This window comes from Strix uralensis, chromosome 2 (assembly GCF_047716275.1).
Source record: "Strix uralensis isolate ZFMK-TIS-50842 chromosome 2, bStrUra1, whole genome shotgun sequence".
NCBI classification, from domain to species: domain Eukaryota; kingdom Metazoa; phylum Chordata; class Aves; order Strigiformes; family Strigidae; genus Strix; species Strix uralensis.
The window spans coordinates 100,157,805-100,167,533 of record NC_133973.1 but is presented as its reverse complement, the minus strand read 5'-3'; the positions used below and the strand labels follow the sequence as shown (position 1 = coordinate 100,167,533).

General features: G+C 34.4%; 1 long non-coding RNA gene across 1 annotated transcript; it reads right to left on the bottom strand.

The window, feature by feature from the left end:
* Positions 1-298: 298 nt before the first annotated feature.
* Positions 299-8,634, bottom strand: LOC141940219 (uncharacterized). The gene is made up of 4 exons (XR_012627924.1): positions 8,564-8,634; positions 8,236-8,321; positions 6,040-6,114; positions 299-370 (listed from the first exon to the last, which is right to left on the bottom strand). It is a non-coding gene; the product is annotated as an uncharacterized LOC141940219 (long non-coding RNA).
* Between the last annotated feature and the right edge of the window lie 1,095 nt (positions 8,635-9,729).

The following is a 9,729-nucleotide window of genomic DNA, read 5'->3' as shown; positions in this document are numbered from 1 at the left end:
AGACATTTGAAAATGCATATATATCTTAAGGCTCTATATGGCATTTGGCTTTAAAACAATTATTGGAGAATTCAATTAATTTTGCAGGGTACTTTTTGCTGATCTGTAGATGTCATAAAAGAGAACTTCAGGCAAAAATAGTGCTGTCTTTTGGCATGAACATTGCAAAGCAAAGCAACTCTCCTGGGACTATCTATACAGCTAACATTTCTTGTAGCAGCTTGGGGGATTGGAGGAGAGGCGAAGGAGGGAGGGGAGGATACTGTCAGCACTGAACACCTTTCAGCTTTACAATTACCTTTGAGTAATGACTCTTGAGTAGCCATTCCAGGACATCCTTCAGCATAAAGCCAGTTTGTACACGGTCAGTCTGAAGAAACAGAGAAGTGTGTGGGTGCAGTGACAAACAAGTTGAAACCAACTAAATTGTCATGAATGCTTTTTAATTCAGTATTGTAATTTGCTGCATTAGACAAACTAAATTAGCTTCATGTAAAATTTCTTTCAGTATGATCTTAGACAAAGGTCTGCACAACACAGCACTTTTCAAATAATCTGGAGAGAGAGATAAACTAAATAAACAAGGCTGATACCTCTAAATTACTCTGGTTTGTTCCATTTTCAGTAAATGAAGTGAGGGGGAAGGGCACCTGATATCTCAGATTAGAGATATTCTTAAACCTCATTTATACTCACTGGGTAGAATATGAAGAAGCCCAAGAGCTGCAGTAAATCTGCCCAGCAGATAACAACATTAACAAGTCCATCTGCAGCTGGATAAAGCCATGCCATAGCAAACTACCAGGACCCCACAGTGTTTCTCTCAAAATTAAATTAACCACTTCTTTCTCATTAAAAAAAAAAAAAAAAAAAAAAAAAAAAAACCACAAAAAAACCCCAAACAAACAAAACAAAACCCAAAAAACTAGAAAATGCCAATGAGCAGAGAAGTCTGACCTAATGTTTTTGCCTCTTTCTATAAGCCTTCATAATTTCAATGTAAGAAGGAGACAGGAGAAAGGAACATTTCACTGCACATAGTTATCAACATCTCTGATATATGCCTTCATCCACTTAAGGAGTCCATTTAGCATTTTGGGAAGGATTCAGTTGCCTGAACATTAGTGTTTAATGCCTTTTGAGATACTCCAAGGAAGTAAGGATGTGTATGTAGGGCTGACAGATACCACACAGGACTTAAAAGGGACTTGTACCCTTCAGTAGCAGCAGCTGGGAGCCAGGCAGGATAGCCTACAGCATCTCATGAGCAAGAGGTTATTTATACGTGGCTGAAGTGCATAAAGCTATCCAGGTATTTATAGATAGCCTGACTCTGTCAGAGACACAGAGTATAATGACAGATCTGATGAGCAGGTCTGAAGGACAGTAAGCATGAAATTAGCCCAGGGAAGGAATTTCCTTCCCATCCTTCCTTCTCCTTCAGCACTGGACTGTTGGCACTGTTAAATTCTGTTGATATTTAATAAAAGCTAGCATCTGTGCCTTGCTTGCCTTCAATTACAGAGCTTCGTCCTAGGGCCACTTTGGAGCTTCTTACAAGCGCTGATGCTTGAAGCACAGCTATAACAAAAGAATGGACTGACAGTTTTTTTCTGCCTCTAGCTACTTCTGTGTTCTTTTTTATTTTATTTGCCTCAATTTTGGTTTTGGTTGGCCACCCTAAATGACCATCCTGCAGCAATGGCACCCCTGTAGGAGTCCATTTGATCAATGCTCTCTCTCTACAAGGCCTCCCAGGAACAGAAAATATCAGTGAAGGATGTTTCCATGCCCCAATTACATGCAAACACACATCACTACCACTACAGCACTGTCAGGGCTATTGAATTGGCTAGAGAGAATAACAGGGATTCTTTGTGATAAGCCATGATAGATAATGTGAAAGTACAGTTTATAATTGTTAACAATGAACTCAATATATGAAGGTTACTTCAGAATTGCTCTGTAAAGCTACTTTAGGGATAAAATTCACTTCAGATCATGGTCAACATCTGTCAGAGAGAAGGAAACGCTGGAGAAAAAAAAATCCATCCAATTTTATCCATTCTTATCTCTCTAAGAGTCTTCTCTGATAGCTAGATGACTAAGAATAACTGGTTTAGAACCTCACATTTAGAAAGTAGACAATATGAAATAAGAAAATAGAGAAAGGAAGATAAAATGTAAAAGGAAACTAAAACAGTTCAGCTGACATCTGAGTTATATTGAACCAGGCATGCCTTGACTACTTAGCAAGCACTTGCTAGTTACATAAATTCAAATGTTTTTTGAGTCTTCAGTCTCTAGATATTCCAGTTTTTCTGCAATGAAATTGTTGGTCTTTTCTGAGTCATCACTGTTAGTGCTGATCGTTTGTATAGATTATTAGTAAGCCAGATACTATGCAAACAAAACATTTAGGCCATAAAATGATTCAAAGTCCTGTTTTCCTATGTAATCAATTATAGCTATAATATAGAATTTCTTGAAGCTGTTGTACATTAAAGGAATCAATATATGTATCTAGATCTATACCTTTAATGTACAATTTGTTAACATATGTATATATTTACAGATACTATGTATTTCTTGGAGACAGGATGTAGAAAATACTGAAGTTGGTATAAAGCAAAATGCAGCCTTGTAGATACATTTTTGAAGTTATTTTGGACTGAATGTTTTAACATAAACTATAGAATGTCGTTCTCTCAGTTCTTGCCATATCATCTGAGATATGATTTTCATAATGCTGTGAAAATTCACATTTTAAAAAAGAGACACCTAGACAGAAAAAGAGTTGGGACACGTGGCAACTCTGAAATTCTTGAATTTTATGTTAAGAAAACAAGTTATCTTTTGCAAACCGGCATGTACAATATCAAAGTGCATTACTGATCCAGTTCAGAAATGTATATATAATTTCCCATGCAAACATACAGATAACTGCATATTATTTTTGCTGTATTGCAAAATGTTAGTCTAGGGAGATGTCTGATATTCCCATCACACTAGTCAAAGCCAGGCTTAACACAAGGTATTGCAAGCAAGAGAAATATGCTACTTGCATGCCAAGAATTCAGGTTAGATCCAGCAGTCTCTGAGACACAGTAGATTTTTCCCCTTTTCCTCTAAGGATCTCCAGGTTATTCAGCAAATGGAGCTGAACCACAGTACCATTTTTCAGTCACTGTGCAATAGGCCCTAATAGAAAAGTAGTCTGACCATGACATACAACTTCAGACACTGATTTGTCATCCAGCTCAATGAAATGCTTTACTGAAGAGAACTGAGATAGTAAATTTCTTTTCATATTCTTATCTGCAATTAATTACAGATTCAGTCTCATCACCAAAAAAGCCCAGAATGGACAATCACCACTGATGAGCTCTGGGTCAAAGAAAAGTTAAGCACACACTACATCTGCATTTTTCCCTTTAATTGAACTTCCTTCTTAAAAGCAGCAAATAAAATCTCCTTTCACTGCTCATAAAAAGCATATATATCTGCATCTTCAAACTCTAGTTTTACACAGAACTACATAAGTATGTCCACCTTTCATAAATATGCAGTTGATTATAAGATAATTTGTATGTCATTGTGATTAATTAGCACATCTTTTAAGACTTAGACCCCCTTCTATAAAAATCAGAACTACAGAATACCTATAAAGAACCAGTAGGGATTTTTTTATTATTATTTTAAATTAAATATAACAGGGAGGCATTAATTCTTTCTCTTTTCAAATCAGTAAATTTTCCTCAGAACATATGACTTCCTAATATACAGGATGAGCAGGACTCACAAAACCTTTTTTTATATCTAAAATGTCAGAAGGTAAGTCCATTTCTTTGAAGACTTGTAAGGCTAGAAATTAGAGCTTTATGCTACTGGAAAGGATCAGTTTCCCAGTTTCTAACTTTGGAGTATCCCAAGATACTGGATGTTAATGTCATGACATTTTAGATATAGAGAAACTCTTTTAAGCTATATTTAGAGGTTTCAAAGGCTCCCTCTGAAACTTGCACACAATTGGACCTACAGTAACCAAGGGATCTAACTTTATATTAACAGTACAAGAGATAATCCATAAACATACTTTAATGCTTTGAAATGCACCTAAAATAGTTTATTTCTAACATATGTGGCATGTACAGAAAATATGATATGATTATACATTAAAGATTTTACCACCATAAATGTAGGTCATCCAGAACAAATACAAGTGATAGCAAAGACTTTCAGAAAAGGTAGCCTAAAGTGAAAATTTTCAGTCCAGGCTTAGAGTACTAAAGAAGTCAGCCTTTTATTTATTTATTTATTTATTTATTTATTTATTTATTTATTTATTTATTAAGTCCACAAAGCAAACACTTCTCATTAAAGATATAGCTTTTTTTTTCACAGCAAAATTCAGACTAGAAAATGCTGTTTGTCCCCCATGAAATTTTCTTGCTCCTTCTTTTAATGCTGAGGGTTCTACACAACAAAATAAGTATTTATGAGGCAACATTTATATCTTAACATTTATATCTTAAACTGAAAGAAGAAATTCACATGCTTTTAGAAGGTGGATAGACAGGACCCTTAGACACTTTCATTCATAAATTTAACTGTAAAGTCCACTGGTGTTTTATTTTATTTCATAGATATTCTTCATCATCCTCACCTAACTTCTATATTACCTCTCACCTAATTATAAAAGTATTCTAAGCCACAATCAATGTGAAATTTAGCAAAATAAGAAAAGTCTAATGGTTATTTTGGTTACCATCATTTTGTAGGGGGATTACACTGACATCAGATTCTTCTGCATTCTTCTCCTTGTCCCTAGAAGACAATCATTTACCTGTTTGTCAGACTAGATAGAAATAAACAGATATAATGCTAAGCATTTCCCTTAGGCTAATATTATTTCTATGTGATAAATTGCTTTCATGAAATATTTGCTATTAAGCTTGTTTGAATGGTTTTTTTATGAATTAAATAATAAACCATGGCCAAATACCCCTCTCTGCTATGTCAATGAAATCCTCTGCAAAGCAGTAGTGTTTTACAGGTGCAATGCTGAGAATTTCAATTAGCTTGAAAAAAGGTATCAAGCATGTCTTTTTCATTTTTTTCACTCTACAAATATTATAAGTCATCCATATGCAAGCCTATCATAAGATACATGCCATGTTATAAGTGCTATTACTCAGCAGAATACCTAAAATTTAGGAAGCAGTACCCTCAGAAAGCCAGCAATTTAGAGATTGTTTTACAAAGCACTGCAAAAGTAGGTGTTCACACACAGCCAATTTTCCCATAAATGAGGTTAATTTGTGTAAGCAAACTGTCAAAGAACCTGTCATTTTCTGTTGTCTTTCCAAGTGCAAAAATGTTAAGCAGGTTACAAAACTGAAATAATACCCTTAAGAAATTGCACACAATTAAGAAAATCAGCTGGTTTATATACTCTTATTTTGAAATTACACTTACATCTGATTCTGAGGAGTATTTGTTTGCCTAATTGTGTATATTGAAGAATACTATTCTGTAATTTTATTTTCATAATATTTTCTTTAAAATTGCTGTAATAATAACAATAGTTCTGGGGAATACATGTGCAAGGTCAAATGTTTCACTCCACTATAAACTTGAATTAGTAAGTTGATCCCATTCTCTGCATTTTTAATGAAACAAAAGATAAAATTTCATGTATTTGTGAAAACAAATACAGAGTACATTTAGTAAGAAGTGTTAACAATAGAAAGTGTTAACAACAGAAAGATTCTATATGTAGTCGTAGCTACTGCAGGGCTAATGCGATTATTGATACTAGATTTGTGATCTTAGAAGTTTTAAGTATAGACTGTACTCCTAAGAAATTTTAGAGGTTAGCACTGCAATGATACATTTGAAAAAATTCTAAAGAAATAGGAACCAAAAGTAACATGATTCATTAACAAGGGAGAACTGTTCAAAAAAGAGCTTAAACCCCAAATCCACAATTTACAAAGAAATGCCATACTTTGTCTGATAACATGGAATTTAATATACCTTAATACAAGGCAGAATCTGGCCTCACACTGCTTTCCACGTGGTTTTCAGAATAATTGCTTTGACTTCCTAGGACTTGAGAGAGCACAGAAACATAAAGCAAATAGTGAAATATGTACCTATTCTCTTAAAGGTTAATAAAAATATCCAGTAAATATGTTAATTTTCATAACTATGTTACCTTCTGGTGTATATATGTACTACCACAGCTACAAGATATTGAAAATTTTATATCTGTCCTTTTCTTCCTTTTTTTTTTAAAAAAAAGACTGATGTATTCAATCAAATGTTTTATGATAATATAGCATACCGAATAAATAAGTAAATACTTTTCCACTAAAATACTTCAAAATTGTTTCTTTGTAGGCAATCTCTGAACATTTCAAATGCATGCTGTAATCATACTGTATTTGCTTTTGTATTACTGAAAATAAACAGCTATCTTTACTGTGTAAAGTTAATGAGTCCAGTTAATGAGTCTGTAATACATGGGAGGAGATATAGGGGAAAATAACCTTGAATCCAGCAGTGTCACCTCATGGAAGAATTTTTCTTATTGTGCCTTTGAACTACATTTCTTTCTGATAGCTACATTAACTGATATTTTAGTTTAATTTCAATATTCCAAAAAGACTTCTGAAAAGTTTAGTAAAAAGTGGAGTGTCCTTTCAAGACTAAGTCTTCTTATGCTTCAAACACCAGGAATGTCTTCAAAAATCACTGTGTCTACTGGTTAGCATTCATTAGAGTGACATTTATAATTTCACGTGACCAGAGCTGATTCTTATCGTTTCCTATGAGGTTCAAGTACCTTGAACTCTTATTGATCACAGGCCACTCAGCATTTTTCAAGAATCAGAGAGAGATATGAACATGCAAACACATGAGCCATTTATCTGGACAATGAAATTAAAATGGTACAAGATGTGAATTTAAAATATTGTAGTCATATCTGCATAACTCTTGCATGTAGAACTCTTTATCTAAATAAAGTCTACATGTATATACACGTGCATACATACACACACATGTAAATAAAAATCTCCAGATAGTTTGGAAGTGGATTAACCAAACCCAAAGAAGTATCATACTCTGAAATAGGAGCCTCCACACAGGTCTTTATATTGGTCTGTTTCAACTTACTCTGCCACTACTATTATAGCAATATAATCTAAAAAATCTTAAATGGAAACAGATCTTTATGATGCAGGAATATTTCTGGAATATTTCTCAATGGTGGAGACATCACTCACATGAAAAAAAATGCACTGTACTAATCCTTCAGTGTGATTGCTGTTGAAAAATGTAGCCTCTGAAGTAAAGTTTTAAGGTTTTGATTCCTAGATACAACACATTTGGTTGATGATCAAATTCAAATGTGTCTGTAATTCACAGTATACCCGGACATATCCTTTGACTCTTACATCCTCAGTCATTTCATCTGTTTGCCAACAAAAACCTGAAATGAATGCATCCCTTTCTGTGTACTTACCATCTGTAACCTCAGACACAAACTTATCTCCTAGAAAATATTTTGTCTAAAGTGTTTTTGTTTACATTCTTTGCATTAAGCATAAAAGCAAAAGTACTTAAAATCCTCTTTTTTTTGTTTTCCTTCATTATTGTTTCACAAACTGCTAATTAGAAAAGATATTCCATACAAATGATTAGCTCTTATGTCTGCTTTAACACTTGAAAGGTTACAGCAATAGGAAAAGGAAGAGCTTTAATTAAAGAATGAATTATTGAATACTCCATTTTAATTGATGTAGCCCTCTGCTATTATTTTGTGTGTTTATAGACATTTTATGTGATTCTGTAATCAAGATCACACACACACACACACAAAGCAAGACTTTAAGTACTGAGGCTAAAGAAAGAAGGGCTGCTGTATGATCACATTCAGCCATTTAAGTTCAAGAATCATGTGAAGTGTGGTTTCCATGACAACAAGTCACTAATTGCTAACATAAAATAAAGTAAAAATCAACCTTGACGGAATTTGGCAGTGACATGGAAGCTGAAAAAACCTTCAAAATAATTATATGACAATTTTCCTGTACGATGAAGAAATACAAGCAACCCCACCTTCTGAGACAGGATGAAAGCACTTAGAGTTCCAGTGTTATTTTGGATTTGGCAAAGCTGGCTGCATACAGTAGTCATTGTGTATTACACTTGATAGTCGACACCTACCTTCAGCAACAGATAAGAAGAGATGTTTATGATGAGGTGATGAAGGATTTTTGCATCCTTGGGCTACAGATCAGCAAAGGAAAATGCTGTGGAGAATACATGAAGTAAATAAAAGACAGAAATAACAAGATTTTAGCATAAATTCACAGGGTAAGAAGAAAAACAAATTAAAGGAGAGCAGAGGGGAAGAAAGGAGCTAAACTCATACATGCCTCCCATGCTAACTTATTAGTAAGGGTTTCAGACACCTCTAGCTTGCAGACAAAAAGAGTCTTTTGAGACTAGGGGAAACTATTCGGCAAGCACAATGGTACCATTCAAAATTTACCGATTTATGAACTGCTGCATATCATTTGTAAAAATTGCTTCAGCCTGAGTTACCTTTCACCAGCCCTGTAAGTCGACTCTCTGGGTCACTAGGAGTGAACAAGAACATTTTGATAAATTCAGTTTCCATGACAATGAATTAGCCATGGAAAAGGGGGAGGTGTTGAAAGATCTGTGTTCTGTAGAATACTCTTTAAATGTTTGCCTGTTTTCATTTTTAGCCATTTAGTTCTCATGGCTCTGTTCCAGGACTCTCTAATTCGCCAGTAGCTGTTTTTCCTCCACAGATTAGAGGAGTAATTCATCAGTGAATGTTTCACTCAGTGGCCCCATCTAATGTAAGAGAACATAAAAATGATTTTTTCCAATTATGCTTTTTTGTTTGTTTAGAAAGAATGCAGCAGGCTCTTTTTGTTGTTGTTGTTCCACTATAACCTGGCTATAGAATACTTAATCTTTCTTATTTATTGCTCACTACTGTACTTATGAGTACAATTGTAACTTGCAAGACATTGGGAGTTCATTTTAAACACCCGTGAGCCCCCAAAACAAAACAAAACAATGATTTGAGGTTTGCTTCAAAAGGAATAAACCAATAAAAGAATGTCATATTCCAAAGACTGCTATAACCTGCATCAATGGGAACTACTGAGAAAAAGACCTCCGAAAACAACTGGTTTTTATTTTTGATAGAAGTGCTTAATGTTATTTTTTCATTTGTCTGACTTATGAAAAGCTAAGCCAGTGGAACATTTGTTAGTGTCAGAACTTAATTCTACTCAAATTTGTGAATGCCTTTCTGCCATTTTCAGTGGTCCTAGGTAAGGGCCTTACACTAATGAGATTAAGAGTGAAGGTGATTAACTGTTCACAAAACATACTTAAAATTCAGAATAAAAGGTAGAGGGAGATCAAGAGAGCCTTTTCCACTGACTATTGGGACAGATAGTTTTCCATCCAGAGACAATTGAGACAAACTTGGTTGCTTCAGAAAGTAAACTTGTTCTTATTATCTTCAGCAATATGCTTCTCATTGCCATAAATAAAAATTGAAAGGGCTGAACACCTTTCTTCCACTGTCTCTCTGCTGAACAGTACCATTTCATGTGCTGTACAAGAAATGGAAGGGCTTTTTGAGAAGTTGTTAGTGGCTGTGCCAGCCCAGCA